Genomic DNA, 22,148 nt, shown 5'->3' with positions numbered 1-22,148 from the left:
CATGTCCCCGATGATACAGCTGGAAGCCATGCCTTCGCCTGCAGGCTGGGACTCTACTGTAGAAGGTAGAGGAGAGTCTAATGCAACCATTTCTGCCTCTTTATTTTAAAATGGCTCCTCTTTCCCACGATGGATTTTAAGAAACCAAAGGCTGTCCCAGGAAGATCACATTCAGGCCTCACCAAGCTAGTTCCTCAGGCATGTCCTTCTTCTGGGAGCCCTTCCCGAGGGCAGGAGACCCTTGTCTTGACACGGGCTCACCAGGGTCCCATCAGTCACTTTTAGAACAGTGGAGTCTCCATTCCAGAACTAGAACCTGGTACAGAAAGACAACATTCCAACAAGACCTACAGGGAAGAGGGAAGCCAGCATATATCATCCCCGCCCTCTGCTGAGTCCCTGTACCTCACAGGCCTCGTTGGCCATCCTGAGAGGACATAAAGGCCTGGCTGTCGGCTTCCTGGTCCTCAATATGAGTTACATCTCCCACTGACATCACTTGGATCCAAAGAGTCCCCATCACTCTTATATGACAAAGCCAATAACAGCCCTTCTCTTCCTTCCAGAATGAAAGCAAACTGCCACGCTCTCCTTTGCCAGAATTTATTTGTTTCCAGTACCTTGGCCACTCTCAGAATAACTCAGGCTCTCTTTTCTGCCCATTTTTCTCTCCAGGCTTGTACATTTATTTAGACATTTTGTTTTTCAGTTGCTGATTGCCTATGTTAACATTTACACTGAAGTCACATCTGAGTTATCACCCCAGTGAGTGAGTTTCATCACGTCCTTACCCTGTGGCCTGCATGGCTGGGCAGCCAGCCTTCTGTCACACAAGTGCAGAAACCCTCACTTGTGCACTGGAAAAAACACGCTCTCCCAGCACGGGGCAGTGGGAGCCCCGTGTGCCCATGCTGAAGGAGTAATCGGGATCTGGATGGCCTTGCTCCCCATCACATTCTGGATGTGTCCCTGAACAACCCACACATGAGACCTGAGAGGAAGCTCTGGAACACTTGAGAGACGCAGACACAGGGGTGCATGAGGCATAAGGAAAAAGAAACCAAACTACGTATGTTGGTTCATTGCCACAATTTCATTTATTTTATATCTATTTGTTGTGTACCAATCAGCTGCTGGCCTATGTTTTTTTTTTTTCCCTCCCCCGCCTTTTTTTAAACAAATGATTTAATGGAAGGAGCCATAAGAAGGGTCACTGGACAGAAAATCAACTCCAAAAGTGAACAAAAATCAAAAATCTTAACTGAGAAGCAGTAAGTTGCCTGAGTAGGGGATCTGCTGCAATTGAGGTGTGTTCAGGAGCTGGCCCCCTCCTAAGAGGGGCTCTGTGCTGAGGCCGGTGTGTGTGCCCAAAAAGGTGCTACCTGGCAATGCTTAAGGAGCCCTGCTAGGTCATGCATCTTGCCTCTTTCCTAAAATCATAGACAGTGTTTCCCATGCCACATGGAGAGCAGGAGCTCTTCTACTGAAAATAAGAAATGCGAATGAATTTCTCCCTTTCACCTCTGGGTTAAAGTCTCCAAAGAAGGCACACTCTCTACCCAGCTAGAAGGATGTCGATGCTAAGCTGGCTGTGGAAGAAGAGGTGATCGTCACCCTTCCTGCAGGACAGCCGCTGCACGTTTGTGATACATTTTAAAGGGAGCCAGTAGGTACAGTTGATTCTTGTCCCCACATTTTACATCAGAGAATCTCAGCGGGTGGTTCAGGTTACCGAAATCACAAATCAAGTGAATTTAATAGTCTAAGGTTGGTCTCCAGAGATGAGCGTGGTAGTTTTACAGTTCAAACTTTTGGCAGGTTTTTGTTTTTTTTTAATAGTAGACAAATCAATCTATTTTTAGAGAAAGCAGGAGACAAGTCCATTCTGAAGAGACGGTTCTGGACAAGCCCGGAAGCCCAGCCCTGTAGCCCTGCACAGGGTCTAGTGCCAGCTGAATGCATTGTGGTTTCTGTGGAAAACCACCTCACCCCACATTAAAAGGAGCTTATCCTTGGGGCTTACCTCGCCACTGCATCAGCTGTGCGTCTTTGCTTAAAGACTTACAGGCAGAGCACTTACAGTTCCCAATCCAGTGACATTTGCAGCTCACTATAATTTATTGAATATTGTCCAAAGAGCAAACACAAGGTTTATCCTGGTGGCGTTTTAGTTGGGTTGTAAGTGTTTGCCATTTACCAAGAATAGAAGGAAAAAGTGGGACAGGGACATCAGACAGACTGAGAGAGGGAAGGAGAGAGGGAGAGACGTAAATATACAGGACAAGAAACAGAGGGAGGCTCAGCATCCATGCCCTCGTGAAGCATGGCACTCATGTCTCAGCTGTCATCTCCGTGCCTGGGGTCACTCTGCATTCACGGACGGCTCCTTTGCTCACTTGAGGCTCAGCTGTGAACACTCACATGTTTGCCAAGTCCCCTTGGCTGCGTCCTTCTTCCTCTCTAGCTGGGCTCGCCTGAGAGCCTGGCTTAGAGAGGGACTCCTGTCCACATGCTGAGGAGGCCTTTGGGAACGTCCTGTCTCCCTCATCCCACAGGCAAAATGTCTTAAGTAGAATAAAATTCTTGAGGAGGGTGGGGTAGGAGAGGCTCAGAGAGGTTATCACAATTTATAAAGAGACTCAATGATTTGATAAAGTTAGAAAGAAACAGCTGGATTCAACCTTATTAGCTATAGGGTGATGCAAATTAAACCACAATGAGGCATCACTCATCCCTATCAGAATGTCCAAATCAGAAGATCATGAGGACTCAAATGAAGGCACAGACGGTAAGTCACTGGATCACTCATCCAGTGCAGGTGGGAACGTAAAATGGTGCTGCTGCCCTAAGAAACACTTGGGCAATTTCTGAAAGTGTGAGCATGCACTTATCATACAACCCAGTGACCGGGCTCCCGGCCATCATCACAGAGGAATCAAGAATCTACATTTACACAAAAATCTGTTTGCAAATATATTTACAGCAGATTTACTTGTAAAAGCACAAAGCTGGAAGTGACCCAGGTAGCCTTAAATAGGTGAACGATTAAACAAAGTAAGTATATGGAATATCATTCAGCGAAAAGAAAGAATCAAGTACTAATATCTACAATAACGAGGATGCATGTCAAGAAAATTGTGCTGAGTCAAAAAAGTCAATCTCAGGTCCCAGACAGTATGGTTCAATTCATATAACATCCTGAAATAACACAATTATAGAGGAGGGAAGAGAGCAGAGCTTGCCAGGGTGAGAGATTGGGGGGAAGTGTGCAGCTGTAAGAGGGGGCCCAGGGAGCTCCAACGGTTCTGCATCCTGACCATGGTGGTGGTTGGTTACGTGGTCTACGCATAGACACGATGGCAGAGAAGTCTACACATGCACACGCAGACACACACTTGAGTATGTGTGGAACTGGTGAAATCTGGGAAAGCCTTATGGATGATACTGGTGTCGATGTCCTGGTCTTAGTGTTGCACCATAGTTATGTGAGGTGGAACCACGGAGGGAATAGGAGGAAGGGCACGCAAAACCCCTCTGTATATTTTGTAATTACCTGGAATCTATCATTATTTAAGACCTAAAATAAATGAATAAGGGAACAAAAAAGAGAAGAAGGAGAAGGAGGAGAACAGAAGAGAGGAGAGAGGAGGAACCCAAGTGGCAGGACATGCTAAATGACCGCCTGGCACGTGGATCGTGTGCAAGAATGAGCCCGTGAGGGTAAATAAAGTCAGCAGACACATCAGGACCTCATTACTTACCAGGTAGCAACCGTGCTCGGTAAACACGTGCTGTTTCTTCACGTGGGATTCATCAAGAAAAGTTCACATACTCACTAAAACGAGTTATCAATAAACAAATTGTCATTAGAACAGTCATTTCTTTGGTTCTGACTGGGGAAAAGGATTTTTATAAACAATTATTCAGCTTGAAAATATTCTTATTTCAGTACCGATGCTCATAATTTATAACTTTTTAAATAGGAGTGAGTCACATGAAATCGTGTGAATACTGGCACGATGGCTGGCATGTGGTATCTAAAGGCGGTTGGGGTGTTTGGAGCTGACACACTCCACTCCGCTGTCATGCCAACCTCCGGGACCAGGCCACCACCCCATGTACCAAGTCCTGATCCACCTGTTTCAGGGGCGGGAGGCAGGGAGAGTCGATGAAAAATGTGAGGTGCTTACCATTCACAGCTACTTTCTTTCCTGCTAATAAAATTTCAAAAGCAAACCTATTGATATTTAAAACTATTAAAGATACAGAGACTTAAAATCTTGTCCTGCTGGTCATGACCCACTGGTGCGGTTGTGAAATCAGTTATGATCTGCAGCCAGCACTTGTTTGAAAATGAAACTAAATTGAATAAAATAGAAAATATGAAAGATCTTGGCTTGTACTAGAGATAAGGAGTGTTCTGTGGAACTTGTCTTAATTAGGGGTGCATACACACACACACACACACACACACACACACTGGGTGTGATGTCAAAAAGATTAAAAATAATTATACAGTATATTTTGCAGAATATATACATGTTTAATAAGCAGATTAATGACTGCTCTCACATTTTTAATTTGCCTGGTTCTGCTCCTGAATGTGAATTTACTGAGACCCAATATGCCCATGTTAGCTTATTAAATATTGAGTTTGAGGGTCCCCGAGAAAGTTAAATGTGGTGATGTTTATCAAAGGCCTTTGTAAACTCTCCAGCTTTGCCCAGATGTGTGGGCTTCTGCGGCTGATACCCTTGGAAAACTGAAAATGTTCTAAAGGGCAGCATTTTTAAGCGCTCGGTGCTTTGTGGGCCTCAGGCCTGAGAAGGCAGAGGGCCCAAGCAATGCAGTTCAAAGGCCGAATTTCAACCTCCCACCATGTGAGTGAGTGGCCCCGTCCTGGCCGATGTGTCATTTCTTTGCAGACCAATCTCATCGTGGGTTGCCAGGTGGATCACAGCTTCTCAGGCTGTTTCTACTGTTGCCCGTGGAGCCTGCCCTGCAGGATTCCCCAGGTCTGCTCGGGGCATTTGATTTTGCCCCTTGTCTCCACAGCCCTGGCCTTGTCAGCCAGCGGGCCTTGGGGTCAGGTGCACCCTGCCAGCTGTGGGCAACCCTCAGCCTGGGTCGGGTGGGGCCCACCCTAATCCACAGTGCTGGCTCTGTTGATCCAAGTCCTGGGATTCTGGGTAAAAGCCCTTTGGAGAGAGGTAGGTGCCTGGGGAGATGGCGGGGTATCTGGCCTGACAGGTGCGACAGCCCACATGTGGCCAGCACTCAGAGCTCTCTCTCCTGCCCTCCCTTCCTCCCTCCTAGGCTGCTAGAGGGTCAAATGATGAGGCTTCTCCCATTTGACAGATGGGAAGACCAGCACTCAGGGAACCAGACAGCACCTTACCTCGCAGACTCAGCCAATGGCCAACTTTAAATTCAATACCAGGTATTCAAACTCCGCACCCTAGTCCGCGTCTACAACACCAGTGATTTGGGCCCCTTGCTCGCTTGTGACTGGCATCCGGAGCCCCTGGGAAGCCCAGGGCGGGCACACCCACCTGCAGCCTTGAGTGCTGTTGGTGGCTAAAGGCACACACGCATCCTTGCGTCCAAGATCCGTGAAGAAAGCTACAGATTTAATTTCCCACTACTTTCAAGAGGCTGTGTGTGTTCATGTCTGTGACAGTATTCACACCTGTCATCCCCAGGCGACAGGGAGGGCATGTGCGAGACCCGTTTGGAAAAAAGAAAAAAAAAAGAAAAAAGAAAAATCGGGCATGTGACACGTTCAAGGTCACAGGCGAATTAGCCCACAGCCGTGATGCAGGCTGCAGGCCCCGGGAACCAGGCCCGAGGGCCAGGGAGGGCCTGAGAAGCTTCCCCCAACCCGCTCACCCACCTCTTGCTTCCCTGCCTCTGTTTTCATCTCTCCTTGGGGTCTGCGGAGCACACTTCTCTTTTTTTGGCGAGGCAACACACAATTTCACAAATTATATATTACAAAATGCGCTGTAGCTCAGCCTGCTGGGTGTGCATAATACATATGGCCTCTTTCATATTTCCCCGGCTTCTCTGTTGATGAGCTAGAGACGTACAAGAAAATGTACATTTTTACTTTAATTGAATCTGGTAACACACTGGTGGGGGGAGGAGGGGTGTGTAGGCAGCAGTGTCTGTCACGTAGTCATGCAGTACATGAACCTTAATGGCCTCCCGTTCCATGTGACAAGAGCACATGTGTCTGTAGGTTTTATGGGAACCAAGCATTCCGCTGAGCTGAGACGCGTCTCTGTAGAGCCAACATCCGGTGGGTGATTTCCCGAGCACCCCCTGCCGGGTGCTCCTTGGATTTTTTTTTTTTTTTCCCCCTGCAGATCCCAAGCGGATTCACACTGACGTGGCCCATCTCTGCTTGCCGGTGCGTTACGAGGCTGCATGCATTTTAGGGGATGCGCACACTTTTGCTGACCGCGGTCCCATCTGAATAATAGCTAATAATAGTACCGGAAGGTCACAGAGGTTTTCCTGGGAAGCAGATATAAAATGCTCTGGCTCTTTGCCACGCGAAGCTAATCTGACTTCTCTTCTGTAGATAAACTCATTTCAGCCCAGAAGCTCTTTTTTGTGCAATAGTATTTCCTTATAGTGGATTAAATTTAAGAAGATGAAAGCAACACTCATTTATTTTTCATGTTTATCCATTTCGGATGAAAGCCTTCCTTGGAAGAAGACGTGGTGCAATGTGCCCCTCCCGGGTTTCGGGCAAGGCCACGACAGCATGGGGTCCCCCGGAGACTTGGGGTCCTAGATCGTGCATCTAATGAGGGGGCCGGGACCGGGGACGCTACTGGCCCACCCTGAGCCTGTGCCCGCAGCCCCCCTCCCGGGGCAGAGGAGGCCGGGGGCATCGGGTCCTGCGGAAGGTGCCCACGGCTGGCAGCCACCGGGCCCGAGCCGCGGACCCCACAGGCCGAGCCACAGGGAGCACCTGGGTGCCCCCAGCCTGGAGGGCTTCATGCCGTTCATCAGCTGACACTCACCCTTGATCTGTGTTTTCCAAACTTCACAACAAAACTTCAAGAAAAAACTATTAGCTGCAAATTAGATATTCTGGTGGAAGCCTAGAATTATTTTTCAGGACAGAGGGCTCAATTTCCCGCTCTCAGGTGTATGATTAAAATCAATTAAATCACTCTTCCAATGTCAGCCGCAAGATTCTCCTGACAAATGAAATTATGCGAGGAAAGTGTTCTCTTCCCTCTCCAGCCTTCTCAGCCGCGCTCACACCGCTCGGGGATTTCCGAGATATTTTCCACAAGAACAGGAGCAATCCCCGGACCCCCGTGTGAGCCGACGCCGAGGCCTCTGGTGGCCGGATTTGATGGCCTCTGTACGTGGAGATAGATTCGCAGCTAACGAACAGGAAACGCGACCAGGGAAATTTAACCATTTGGGGGCTGCGCCAGGCTTCTTTACATAAATTAATGTTTTCTTGGCAGGAAGAGGAGCGGGCCCTTCAAATTCAGGATGTAACCTTTGCATGTCTCTTTTTATGCATGAGACAATCCTCGGTGCATTTTTTTTTTCCTGCTGAAAAAGCTCTGTCTTATCAGCCCCGGAGGTCACGGGTGGATTCTAAGCCAACACAGAAGCAGGCCGAAGGCTCGTCTCCTCCCGGGAGCCCGCGGGGTTAGCACCAGGCAGCCAGCGCGCCTGCAGAGCCCGGCCAGAGAGCAGTCTCCCAGGGAAAACCCGAAGCGGCGCGTTCCCAGGAGATGGGCGGTCGAGGGACAAGGATTTCTCATTGACAGAGGTGCTCAGCCTACCTTCAGCAGATTATTTACCTCTTAATTTGTTAAAACATATGGGCTTAGGTGTGACTTTTGCCCAAGAGACATTCATCGATATTATATGCTCATTTGGTTTGGCTTTTTTTCCCCATAGAGGATTGAACAAATGTTTGCCGCATTCTGGAAGTTTCTTCCCGCCCTCGCTCCCTCCCTCTCTTCCTCGCCCTGCTGTGTGATGGCTTTTGTTCCCCACTGTTTCCAGCCCAGGGCGTCTCCGGGGTGCAGGCTCCTGCTGAGGGGCACGAACAGGCCTGAGTGCCTGGTGAGGGGGTCCCACCCTCCCTGCCCCTCTGCTGGCTCCATGTCCCCCACTCCCCACCCTCAGCCTCGTGAGCACCCTCTCTCCCCCTGTATGGGTTCAGTCCCCCCACAGCGGGGCGAGCCCAGCCACGTTCCAACAAGGCTCATCTCCAAAGTGAGAGCCCCGTCCCACTCCCTCAGCATTTCCAGGTCTTTGTTCAGGAAGCCCAGACCCCCACGGACATCATCGCTGCTCTTGCTCCCCCATGCTGGGGGCCGGCCACACAGCACTGGGACAGTCCGCAGATGTCCCCTTGCTATTCTCAACTCGATCGTCTGCAATTGCCGGTCTGTCTGGAAAGCCCGACCTCAGGTTCATCTTGTGAACCCTTGGCCTTTGTTCAAGGGAAGATTCATGTGTGGAGTGGGGGTGAATGGACGGAGGCTGTGGTGAGCCTGGGTGTGACATCCAGCTCTAAAACTCAACCTTAAAAAAATAAAATAAAATAAAATAAAATAAAATAAAATAAAATAAAATAAAAATAAAACTCAACCTTAGACATGGCAGTCTTGGAGACACATGACCTCCCTAAGGCCCACTGTCTTCCAAATCCCAGCCACGACAGCACACCTACCTGTTGGTTGATGTGAGGATCGGATGAGCCCCTCTGGGAGAAGGTCTCAACACAGACCCCACCTGGACAACTTCTCAGCAGACACTAGGAAACCCAACACACCGTGCCCTCTATGGACCCACCCAGACACTCCCAGGCAGCAGAGCATTGGTCGTCTGCACGATTTTGTTGGAGAGCCTGATTGCACGTCTCTGCAGCCTGGAGGGTTCTGGGAGGCCCCGGCTCTTGGTACATGTCTGTCTTTTATTCTTATCGTATCGAGTGGTGGCTGGCACCTGGTGAGTATCGGTAAGAGCTTGCCGTGGAGGGAAATGAATAAATGAATGTTAAATTTTGTGAAACTTCCAAACTTTATTATGAAATAACAGTGGTCCGATGTCTCACCGATCTCCTCGTTTAGGTCTGAACACTTTAAGAACACATCCTTCAGCAGAAGCCCAGCCGATGGGATTCCAGGTCAGACTCAGTCCCACTGTCCACCTGCAGGGGTTGAGTGTAGGGGAGACGCCCAGAGGGCCAGGCCCCCGACCTCGGGGTAGACAGAATCAGGAGACTGTCAGAGCCCTCCTTGTTGGGTAAACCGAGGCTGTGGTAGTGGTAATGACCCTCTTCTCTTGGGCCAGAGCCTCCAAACAAAGTCATGACAAAGTCATGACAAAGTCCTCCAACATCCTCCGAGTACATCCTGAACCCATCTATTTTCATGTGTTTTGAGCTGCCACCACATCGACCGAGCCCCCAACACCATATGTCTTGACTGGATTAGAGCAAGAACCCCCAACTAACTTCTTGCTTCCGTTCTTACCCACGCCTGCCCCTGCAGTGACCCTCCGTCCCTCAGATACCCCGGACCCCGCTAAGTCCCTTAATGGCCCTGCGTCTCCCTAGAAGTGAAACCCAAGCCCCTCACCCTGGCCCGAAAGACTGTTTCGACAGGGCATCTGAGTGTAGTTTCATCTTCTCCTTTGTGCACTTGCATTTCTTCTGGGAATTTCCCATGAGGATCATTTTCCACATAGAAACTTTGTGGACTTTCAGCTTAATTCTAAAGATATCTTTGCATATTAATTATGTTAGTCCTTCGTGGTCTTGTGCCTTTGGTCTCTCCATATTGTCGGAGTCTAGTTTTAACTTGTACGCAGTTCCGCTTCCTTTCGCTCTCCTGTCTGGTTTCTCCCACTGGCTGAGTATTTAGAAAGTCCACAGATGCCTTCAGGTTATGAAGATATTTCTCGTGTGATGCTTCCATAGTTTGCCTGTTGATAATAATATACAGATAGAGACTGAGCTGATGTATATGTGTTAACCTCAGAGAATTAGTTTTCATAAGAGCATATATTAAATAGACTCTCCTTTACCTGTTGCTTTGAAAGTCCTTTGTCCTATTTAAATTCTAGATCCCCCGCAGTCTCTAGAGGTTCCCTTTTCATCCCGTGATACATTCATTGTTCTGAGCCTTGTACCACATTTTAATGATTGCATCTCAATAATAAGTTTTAATATTCTCCACTGGTGTTTCTTCCCTTTCAATATTTTCTGAATGATTCTTGTATGTCCTTTCTACCAGGAGAATTGTAGAAAATTTTTGGTTCGTTCTCCACCCCCTAAAAAAATAACTTCCCTACCAAAGAATATTAGTCAATATTAAAGAGGAATATAATATCTATACACTCTACAACATTATGGATAAATCTCAAAATAATTATTCTGAGAAGAAGGCAGACAAAAAAAGGTATATACTGTATGATCCGATTTATGTAAAATTCAGGAGGTGCAAACTATTACTCTATTAGTATACTTAACTCGACATTTCGACAAGATTTTTGGGCTGATAGTCAAAAGTAAAAAGAGAAGGATGCCTGGGTGGTGTGGTTGGTTAAGCATCCTACTCTTGGTTTTGGCTTAGGTCATGATCTCAGGGTCCTGGGTTGGAGCCCAGTGTTGGGCTCTGTGCTCAGCACAAGTGTCTGCTAAAGTTTCTATCTGTCCCCACCACTGCCTTAAATAAATAAATAAATAAATAAATAAATAAATAAATAAATAAATAAATCTTTTTTAAAAAAGTAAAAGTGATCAATAGTTTTATTTCTATGTGTAGATGTAATTTTTGGGATTTAGGTATGAGAGATTACTTCGTTCTTACTAAACAAATCCAGAAGTTGCTCCTTTTTCCTAAGGTCTGAAATATTTTCTGTAGCATAGGCAGGGTGAGATCCATGTCCATAGAATGTAATGCCTGGTACAGAACAGGCCAGGGGCAGTCAGGGAGCCGTGGAGGGTAGAGGAGGCACGGAGGTCTTGGTTGTAGGGTTGAGGGGATCCCTCCAGGGATCCAAGAAGAGGGCTTCAGGCAATAGGGAAGTTGGGTTGGGCAGTGTCAAGCTGGGGTTTCTACCAATTGGCAAGGAGTATTTTAACAACAATTACAGGCTGGACTCGAACCCTCAAAGTGGAACTCAGCTGTTTCTGACTCTATTCATGATGCCATGCTGAGCCAGCCACGGGGCCACGGGGCCACGGAGCTCACGTGGTCGCTCTACAGGGCAGATGTAAGCACCTCAGGAAACCACCAGTAACAAGCAGGTTCTCAGCACCCTGTCAGCAGAACGATCAAGATTGAGATAACTTTTTCCAATTTCTTCCATTATCACTGGACAATTCAGTTTTGTTCCTTCATATTTTTCTAAAAGTACATTTATGTTATCGAAATTTGTGAATGCTTTAGCATACATCTGTGCAGACAATGCCTTGCAACTTGTTAAAATTTCCAGGGTGCCTCTCTGTTTATATTTCTTTTCTTTTCTTCCTTATTATACCATCTAGGATTTTGTCTGTTTCATGAGGTGCCTTTTTTTAGTGTTTATCATGCCAGCTTTTGACTTATCCGTGCTTTTTGTTCTCTGAATTATTAATATCTGCTCTTATCTTTTTAATTGTTTTTGCAATTTTAATTATGAAGTACTTCAAACATACAGCGTAGAGCTGAGAATCATATAACAGATGCCCATTAAAGTGCCAAACAGATATTAAGGAATGCAAGCTTTTGCCATATTTACTTCCAGTCTTAAGTTTTCATAAAATAAACCTTTCTAGACACAGTTAAAGCCATCGTTATCACTACTACTGCCCTCTCTTGCCTGAAGGGCCATCACATCCTTGAAATCACTGGGTCTCCAACCATCTCGGTTTATATATATATACATATATATATACCTTTACAAACAACATGTATGTTTTTCTGAAGTCTGACTAAATGGCAAAATACACCAAAGATTTGTTTACAACTTGATTTTTCACTTGGCGTGATTTTAAGATTCACACATGTAGCTTTAGTTCCTTCTAGCTCACATATGATTCTATTATATACGTATATAATAATTACTGTATCCATTTTCTCTATCCTCTTTTGGGAGTAATTTTATTTACTTATAAGGAAGAGAGAGTGAGAGAGAGCATGAGCAGGGGAAGGGCAGAGAGAGAAGGAGAAGCAGACCCTCCACAGAGCAGGGAGCCCGATGCAGGACTGGAACCCAGGACCCCAAGATTATGACCTGAGTCGAAGGCAGATGCCTCGCCGACTGAGCTCCCCAGGCGCCCCTCTCTTTCATCCTTCTAAAAATGTTCTTGTGCGCCTGTGGGAGGAATTCTCAAGGTTCACCCAGGAGCTGAATGGCTGGACTGAAGAGTAAAGTCGTCTTCCACCTAGATGTTGCCAGACTGCACTACTGTATGTCCGATACCCCTTTCCCCTGGTGCGGTCCCCTGAACAGAGGGAGGCCACACAATTTATTGTCAAACCAGGACCCTTGGGACAACGAGGATAGTCTCTGTGGACAATTATGCTGGACAAGAAGCATGAACCTGAGTGGTCCCAGTCGAGCCAGGACACAGAGCCAGGCACGGACCGCACAGCACCCATCTCAGCACCTGCACAGACCCTCCCAGGGAATGTTTTAACTTCACCATCTCATGGGTCTGGGATGATGATACCTCCTTGTTTCACTGATTATCATTTCCTTGACCACCATCGGGTTGAGCATTTTCCTTCATTCCACGAGGCCTTACCATCCACTCGATAAATGCCCAGCCCTGTCCTTGGTGCCAGGAGAGAAGGAGTGAGCAGCAGACAGGGAGCCTAGACTCCCAGAGCTCACATCCTACGCCGGAGAAAGATGATCTTTTCTCTTTATCTGTTCTTGTCTGATGTCTGGGAGTGTTGAGCATCACGCAGAGGAATCACGTTGGGGCGGGAGCTGCAGGGATGGGATGGGAAGCACCTGGGAGTGGTTGTGGTCATGGAGGAGGCCTCGCTGAGATATACCGAGTGAAGCACAATCTCGGAGACAGTGTTTCAAGCTCTGGGGCCCCAAAGAGTGAGTGTTTATGCCTGAGGAAAGGAGTAAGAAGTGATTTTGGAGAGGAAGCCAGAGGCCAGGTCCTGTAGACTCTTAGCCATGGTGAGAAGTGACTGTTTGCTTTCCCCCTAAGGGGGACAGGAAAAATCGGAGGGTTTTACAGAGATGGGAGCTACCCCACCCGGGGACGTTTACAGAGCCGCGGGATGGCCGCAAAGCAGGGGGCCGTGCCCGGGCTGCTGAGTCCTGCAGGGGTGTGTCTGCCAACGGGACTCTGCGTAGCCGTGGAAGCCCAACCGGGGGATCTAGTCTCCTGGGCTTGTGCTTCAGAGGCCAAACTAACAGGATTTGCCCAAGAATACCTCCTGGATTGCAAGAAACAGAGGGGGCAAGACCGGCGATTAGATTTTGAGATGAGCAGCGGGACAAGGACCCTCTTCTGGGAAATGGCCTTAACCTCTGCCTGCCTTTCCCTTGGGGTCTCAACCAGCTTTTTGTGAATTTTGCAAATTTCTCCCTTGGGGTTTGATATTTATCGGTGATAAGGTTGCAGGTATGTTCTAGTCTGCTACACATTTTTTTTTTCCACCTTATATGTAGATAAACTTAGGGTCTCAGATTGTTGCGTTTTGTTGAGGGCCTCTAAGCGGAAGTAGGAGGGAATCTTCACGGAGTTGGGTGTGTTCTTTACACAGAGGTCTTGAATCTACCTGCAATTGAAGCGTCTGTAAGACACAATGTAGGGATCTGTCTTTATTTTTTTCCAGTGAGAATAACCATTAGCTCTAGTACCGTTTGTTCAAAACTCCTTCGTTTCTCCCAATCTTACCGCCGATGTTGCTATATGTCGCATGCTAAATAATATTCAAGTACACAGATACTCTTACGGGCTTTCCAGCTTGTTTCTTCTCCTTTTCTACCTGTGTACAAATAATGAGCCCTGGTACCTGTAGGTTTCTCCATCTAATGCTGGTCTTGGCCCTCAGCCATTGAAAAACTAGTCAAACATTCTTATGGAAAGCAAGTTTCCAGAGAAATCCACCCTTGGCATTTTTATTGAAATTGAACTTTTTTTTTTTTAAATTAATTCAGTTTTTTGTTTGCTTGTTTTATTGACTGATCAATTATCTTTTTGGTACTGAGTCTTTCCTTCTGTGGACTTGCTATCTCTCTACTTATTTAGGCCTAAATTCTTCAATGCAGTTTTAAATTTTCTCTGCAAATGCCCTACTCAAAAAATGTCTTAGATTTAAGTTGTGATTTTGTGGCTATCATGAAAGGACTCTTATATTTACTTGCTGCAGGAATATGAGGATTTTAATTTGGGAAACAATTTCAATTCTTGTAAACTTCCGGCGTATAGTAGTTTTGACAATGACTCCACAGATTCTCTTTAAATTTTTGTGTTGATAATTGTATCCACCATGATTAGTGACAATCTTCTTTCTTCCTTTCAAATTCTCTGAACTTCCCCTCCCTGGCACTGCCCTGGCTGGGGTCCTTACTGTGAGTCTTAATAGAGGTAGTGATAGTGGGTCTCCATCTATTGCTCCTGAGATTTTAATGTAAAAGGATCTGCATCCAGTAGTTTTTAACCCATTTCAAATGTGGTGTTTGCTGTACAAGTTTTTGGTAGTGATGTTAGAAAATCTATCTTCTTTTCATAGTTTGCTAAGAGTTCTGATAAAAAAAAAAAAATGTGTGTTGCCTTTTTTTTTTTCCCTGAATGTAGGGAGTTGATCATAGAGGTGTTCACCTCTAACCTGTTAATTTAGCAAACTTCCTTAATGGATTTTCTAGTATTAAACTACCTTTACACTTGTGAGATTAACACAATATTTTGTTGATTAATTTTGCCTATTTCTTTCTACCTTATTAATCATTTTAAAAAGCCAACTTTTAGGTTTGTTGATCTTCTCTTTCTTTTATTCTCATAATTTCTGCCCAACTGTTATTTCAATCTTTCTACTGTTACTGTTCTTACCCATATTTCTTAAGTTAGCTCTTAGTTTTCTTTTATGAGCTTGAAAAAATGATTGCCAGATGAATATTTCTTTCATGGAAATCCACAAGACATATTGCTATTATTATTTATTGTTGTTGTTAATATATATTACATACAATGAAAGGTTCCAACCTTAAGAGTACCATTGAAGAAATATACTTGACCTTTGAATGGTGCAGGAATTAGGGGTTCCAAACTGCTACGCAGTCAAAAACCTGCATATAGTTTTGACTCCCCCCAAAACTGAACTATGAATAGCCCACTGTCACTAGAAGCCTTTTGGAGAACATAAACAGTGGATTAACACATATTTTATATGTTATACGTATTATATGCTGTATTTTTACACAAAAATAAGGTAGGGAAAGGAAATGTCATTAGGAAAATCATAAGAGACAGAAATACATTTACATTGTTGTCCTGTAAAAAGTCCATGTGCGTGTGCACCCCGCAGCTCAAACCTGCGTAGCACAAGAGTCAGCTGTAGTAGAGAAGGGTCAGCACCTCGTGTGTGTCCGACACCTTAGAAAGTTCCAGTGTTCACCTGCCCAGTTAATCCGCCTGTAAGTGTTGACATGTGGAATTTTCTTGGACTTCAGTTCCAAATGTGTTCTAATGTTTACTTTGATTTTTTAAAATTAAGATTTATTTTTAAGAGTGTGTTTATTACAGCAAAACGGAGGGCAGGCACAGAGATTTCCCGTGTATCTACTGCCCCTGACCCGTGTATAATTTCTGCACATCAATACCCCCACCAGAGGGTACACTGGTCACAGGTGATGGACCTACACTGACACATCATCGTCACCAGGGTCCATGGTTTACAGGATGGTTAACTCTTGGGGTTTGCATACTATGGGTTTAAAAAACGTATAATGATAGGCGTCCATCATGATGGTATCACATGAAGTAGTTGCATTGCCCTAAACATCCGCTGCACTCTGCATGTTCATCTCGCCCATTATCAACCCCAAGCACCCACTGCTCTGTCCCTATCTCCAAAGTTTCACCTTTTCAAAAATGTCATAAAGTTGGAATTATACACCACATAGCCTTTCCTATGGGCTTCTCTCACTTACTAACATGCATTTACATTTCCTCTACGTCTTTTCATGGCTTGATATCTCTTCTCTTTTTATTTATTATCTACATTATTTAACTATTATTTGCATTATTTCTTTTGTATGTACCAGTCTATTTATCCATTCACCTACTGAAGGACATCTTGGTGGCCTTTAGGTTTCGATAATCATGAATGACGCTGCTGTGAAAACATTCATGTGCAGGATTTTGTGTGGACATGTTTTCAGCTTCTACAGGTGAATACCAAGGAGCAAGACTGAGGGACTGCATGGTAAGAATGTGTTTGATTTTGAAAGAAACTGGCCAACTGTCTTCCAAAATGGGTGTGCCCTTTTGCATTCTCACCAGCGAAGAGTCAGAGTTCCTATTGCTCCACAATCTCACCAGCATTTGCTGCCATCAGCGTTCCGGATTTTGGACATTCTAATAGGTGTGCAGTTGTATGTCATGGGCATTTTCATTTGCACTTCCCTGATAACATATGACGTGATACATCTTTTGGTACACTCATTTACCATCTGTATATCTTCTTCACTGAAGTGTTTGTTAAAGTCTTTGGCTTATTTTTATTTTTTTTCTTGATGCGTTTTAAGAGTGTTTTTTTTTTCTTTTTGTATATTTTAAATAACTCCTTTGTCAGATGTGTCTTTGGTAAGTACTTTCATCCAGTCTGTGGCTTATCTTCTCATTCTTTTGACATGGTTTTCCATAGAGCAAAGGCTTTTAACTTTAATGAAGTTCAGCTTATCACTTACTTCTTCCAAGGATTGTGACTTTAGCGTTTTATCTAAAAAGGCACCACTGTGCCCAAGATATTTGGGGTTTTCTCCTGTATTATTTTCTAGGAGTCATATAGTTCTGCATTTTATATTTAGATCTGTGATACATTTTGAATTAATTTTTATGAAATACATAAGGTCTGGACCTTGATTAGTTTTTTGGTTTTTGTGGGTTTTTGCATGTAGATATCCAGTTGTTTCGGCAGCATCTGTTGCAAAGACTATCTTTTCTCTGTTTATTGTCTCCAGTTATTTGCTAAAGATCAGTTGGCTATATTTGTGTAGGCCCATTTTAAGACTCTCTGACCTGTGTTATCAATATCTCTATTCTTTCAACAATACCACACTATCTTGATTACCATAGCTTTATAGAAGACTTGAAGTAGTATAGTGTCAGTTCTCCAACTGTGATCTTCAATATTGTGGTGGCCATTCTGGGTCTTTTACCTCTCCTTATAAACTTTAGAATCAGTTCACCAATATTTAAACAAAATAACTTGCTGAGATTTTGATTGGGATTGCATTGGATCTTTACATCAAATTCAGAAGAACTGACATCTTGACAATATTGAGTCTTTCTATCCATGAATATAGAATATATATCCATTTATTTAGCTCTCCTTTGATTTCATTCATCAGAGTTCCGTAGTTTCACTTATGTAGTTCTTATACCGTTTTGTTAGATGTATATTTAAGTATTTTAATTTTGGGCTGCCATTGCAAATGATAATTGTGTTTTTAATTTCAAATTCTACTTGTGCTTTGATAATATATAGAAGAGCAATTGCCATTTCTTATATTAACCTTGTATTCAATAGCTTTTCTCTAATCACTTTAGTAGTTCCATTTTTAATGAATTCTTTCAGATTCTCTACATAGATGACCATGTCATCTGCAAACAAAGATCTTTCCTTTCTTTCTTCCTAATCTGTATGTATTTTATTTCCTTCCCTTACTAATTGCATTAGCAAATACATTTAGTCTGATGTTGAAAAGGAGTGGTGAGGGGCGCCTGGGTGGGTCAGTTGATTAAGCATCTGACTCTGGATTTCAGCTCAAGTCATGATATTAGGATTGTGAGGTTAACCCCCATGTCAGTCTCTGCACTCAATGAGGAGTTGGATTGAGGAATTTCTCTCTACTTCTGCCCCTCTCCTCACTCATGCTCTCTCTCTCTTAAAAAAAAAAAAATAATAAATAAATCTTAAAAAAGAAAAAAAGAAAAAGAATGGTGAGAGGGTACATCCTTGCCTGTACCTGATCTTAGTGGGAAAACTTCGAGTTTCTCACCATTAAGTATTATGTTAACTGTAGGGTTTTGGAGATAGTCTTTATCAAGTTGAGAAAGTTTCCCTCTATTCTTCATGTACTGGAATTTTTATATGAATGGGTGTTGAATTTTGTCAAATGCTTGTTCTGCATCTATTGATATGGACATGTGATTTGTCTTTTTTAGTTTGTTGATGTGTTAGATTACATTGATTTTGAATGTTGAACCGGCCTTGCATACCTGGGATAAATCCCACTCAATTGTGTCTAACTGTTTGTATACTTTTTTGAATATTATCTGTCAGTATTTTGTTGAGAATATAGAATTTACATCTATATTCATGAAAGAAATTGTTCTATAGTTTTTTTTCTGATAATATCTTTGTCTGGTTTTGATATTAAGCTAATGCTGGCCTCACAGAATGAGTTAGGAAATATTCCCTCTGCTCCTATCCTCTAGAAGATATTGTAGAGAATTGGTATAATTTTTTCCTTAAATGTTTTATAGAATTCACCAGTGAACCCATCTGGGAAGTCAATTGATTTTTGACCAAGATCCCAGGATAAAGACCTGAGCCAAAGGCAGATGCTCAGCCATTGAGCCACCCAGGTGTGCTGTTCTTCTATTCCAATATTACGTTGGCTATTTTGGGGCTTTTGCCTCTCCATATAAATTTTAGAATCAGATTGTCAGCATCCACAAAATAACTTGCTATGATTTTAATTAGAATTACATTGTGTTGATAGATCAAATTGGGAAGAAAGAACTGACATCTTGAAAATATTGAGTCTTCCTATCAGTAAATATGAAAATATCTCATCTGCACTATTTAGTTATTTCATTTCATTCAGCAAAGTTTTGAAGTTTTCTTATATAGATCTTTACATATCTTGTTAGAATTTTGATCAAGTATTTAGAATTTTTTGAGTGTTAATAAAAATGGCATTGTGATTTTAATTTAAAATTCTTTGTTCATTGTTGGTATATAGATAGGTGATTGTCATATATCAACCTTGCATCTTGCAGCTTTGCTATAACTGCTTATTAGTTCCAGGCATTTTTGTTGTTGTCTGTGGTTTCAGATTCTCCACATACATAATCATGTCATCTGCAAACATAGAAAGTTTTATTTCTTTGTTCTGAATCTGTATACCTTTTATTTCCTTTTCTTGTCTCACTACATCAGCTAGAACTTTCACTATGGTGTTGAAAAGGAATGGTGAGAGGGGACCTCTTTGCCTTGTGCCTGATCTTGGTGAGGAAGCTTTGAATTTCTCCAGGGGTACGATGTCCAGGGTCTAATGGTCTTGATGAAGGGACAAATTAATGTAACTGCTGTGGCCCATGACTCTGAAAGTCAGAGTTGAAGGTGTAGAAGCCAAAGCCATACACCATCAGCACCTGCAGGCCAGGTAGAAGCACAGGTAGAAATACATGGAAATTAAAGACATGTGAAAGGCTTTGCATGATCTCAGGAAGCCCAACAAAGTACAGGCTAATCAACTAAACCTAACAAAAGGCTGGCTGGGAGCTGTGGAGGTAAGTTTTCATAGTCACCGCCAAATGCAAAGGTCTACTGATTTTCAATTGTCCCTTTTTGTTGTTGTTACTGACATCTCAAGGCCTCATTTGATACTTTAGCATTTAAACTTATTTTTGCAGAAATACATTTTCAGCTCAGAAATCAAATCCCTAGACTCAAAATTACATAACTTTTCTTAGTTCATGCACTGCCCTGTATTATTGTCTTGAGAAGGCGTAATGAAATTTTATTTCTTTGTACTTGACTTACAGAAATCAAAATTCCCAAGAGGAAAAGAAGTTAAAGAATCCACCAGAGGGAGCTTAGAGTTGGCAAGTACCCTTAGGATTCTTTCCTTTCTCTTTTCTTTCTTTCTTTCTTTCTTTCTTTCTTTCTTTCTTTCTTTCTTTCTTTCTCTTTCTCAGGAATCAACACCTCAAAGTATGATCTGGTTTCCATTTATTTTTACAGTAGTAAATATTTTATTACTTAAAAAGGGAAGCAATGTTTGTTCTTAATTGTTTTTGATTAAATATGCTAATTACATTTTGGAATACTAATGACACACAGTACTAAATGTTTTAATAATGCAGTGAAGAAAGCTGGCAAATATAACAACAAATTAACCTGAAATGGCTACATAGCTTTCCTCATTTTAAATTGTAATAATACAAAACAGAGGAAAAAAAGTCAAAATTGTGTCATCTAATGCAGAAAGGAGAAACCTTATTAAATAATTTTGGCATTTTAATGTAAAAGAATTCATTAAGAAGCTCATCTTTTCTAGAGCAATGACCTAGAGAACAGTCAGTTGGTTGAGTGTTTCTAATTTGTCAGAATTCACGCCCCACAAATCAAGACAAAATCAGTTCACTAGTGGAGCTCAGAGCGCCCTCTCCTTGCACAGTCAAACCAGAGCTACACTGCCCCAGAACGTGGGACTGTGTTGTATGGGACGGCCCAACACACTGCGGGCACCCCCCCCCCCCCCCCCCCCCGGCAGCCCACCGCCAACCATGACGCCATTTCTCTTTATGTTAATCCAATTGTCATCAAGGAAGAAGTATGGAAAAAAATGTTTGTCCAGGTATCCACTTGTATTTAGCACAGACCACTCAAGATTTTTGATAAAAAGCAACACTATGGTTTAACCTATTTCTTTATGGTCTTATGAAGTGGCTAATACATCCTTGAATCAGTTACTTATTCTGGGCTGGTATCAGCTTGGAGACAGCAGCAGCTCCAATGAGAACAGGAGGCCATACAATGCAGAGGGACGTGAACACTGCTACTCTCAAAAGGTCTCGAGAAGAAATTAAGCTTGAACCTCATTGCCCTTTCAAGCCTCAGCAAAAGGCAACTTTGCCTCTCAGGGAATAGCTGACAATTTTCAGAGACTGTTTTAGTTGGCACAGCTGGGAGTGCTACTCACTAATAGTGAGTAGAGGCCAGAGAAGCTGCTAAAAACACTACAATGCACAAGATAGTCAACCACAGAAAAGTATCCTGTTCCAAATAAGAGTAATGCATCAGTTGGGAAAGCCTGTCTAGATGCAACAACCAGATGACAGCAGGTATCCAACAAAAGGGAACACAATGACAGGAATCGCTAGGTGAAATGCAGAATGGGAACTCCATGGGCAACCGATCTGCATCCTTTATCATTAAATTGCTCAGGAAATGGAAAGAAAGAAGGAGAGAGAATGTGTGTGTGTGTGAGGGAAGGAGGAAAAGGAAGGAAGGAAGGAAGGAAGGAAGGAAGGGGGAAGGAAGTCAAGACCAAAGATTAATAGTAACTTGAGACCCACTAATCAATTGGAATGCATAGGTCTTATCTTGATCCTGCTTTGAGCAATGAATTGTTAAAGATTTATGAGGTTTCCAGGGGATTTTGAACCCTAATGGGATATTTAATAATAGAATTATTGTAAAGTATTTAGAGGAATAATAGTTATATATATATATGTATGTATAAGGAGATATATATATATATATATATATATATATCTCCTTATTTTTACCAGCAGAAATTGAAAATTTTATGAGCTCAAGATTTACTTCAAAATATTCTAGAAAAGGGGAGAGGTGGAAGGGTGCAGGGTATACATGAAACAAGATCATTATTGCTTAAGCTGTGTGATTGGTCTATGGGAACTTATATTTTTCTATTTTTGTAAACATTCGAAGTTTTCCAGAGTAATTTATTTTAAGGAAGACTGTTTTGTTGTTTGAATTCTTGGTTGTCGTTAAAATCACAGAGTGCCACCATGGGCTTCATGGAAAATCACCCAAGCGGCTGTCACAGTCCACAGAAGAAGGGCCACCCGGTGACAGCCCAGCCCGAGGCCTGCAGGCCGAGGCACAAGGCCCAAGGAGACAGAGCTGGTGCAGAAGCCATGAGGCGTGGCGGGTGCA

This window comes from Vulpes vulpes, chromosome 15, assembly GCF_048418805.1.
Source record: "Vulpes vulpes isolate BD-2025 chromosome 15, VulVul3, whole genome shotgun sequence".
Taxonomy (NCBI): domain Eukaryota; kingdom Metazoa; phylum Chordata; class Mammalia; order Carnivora; family Canidae; genus Vulpes; species Vulpes vulpes.
This window is presented reverse-complemented; position numbering follows the sequence as displayed.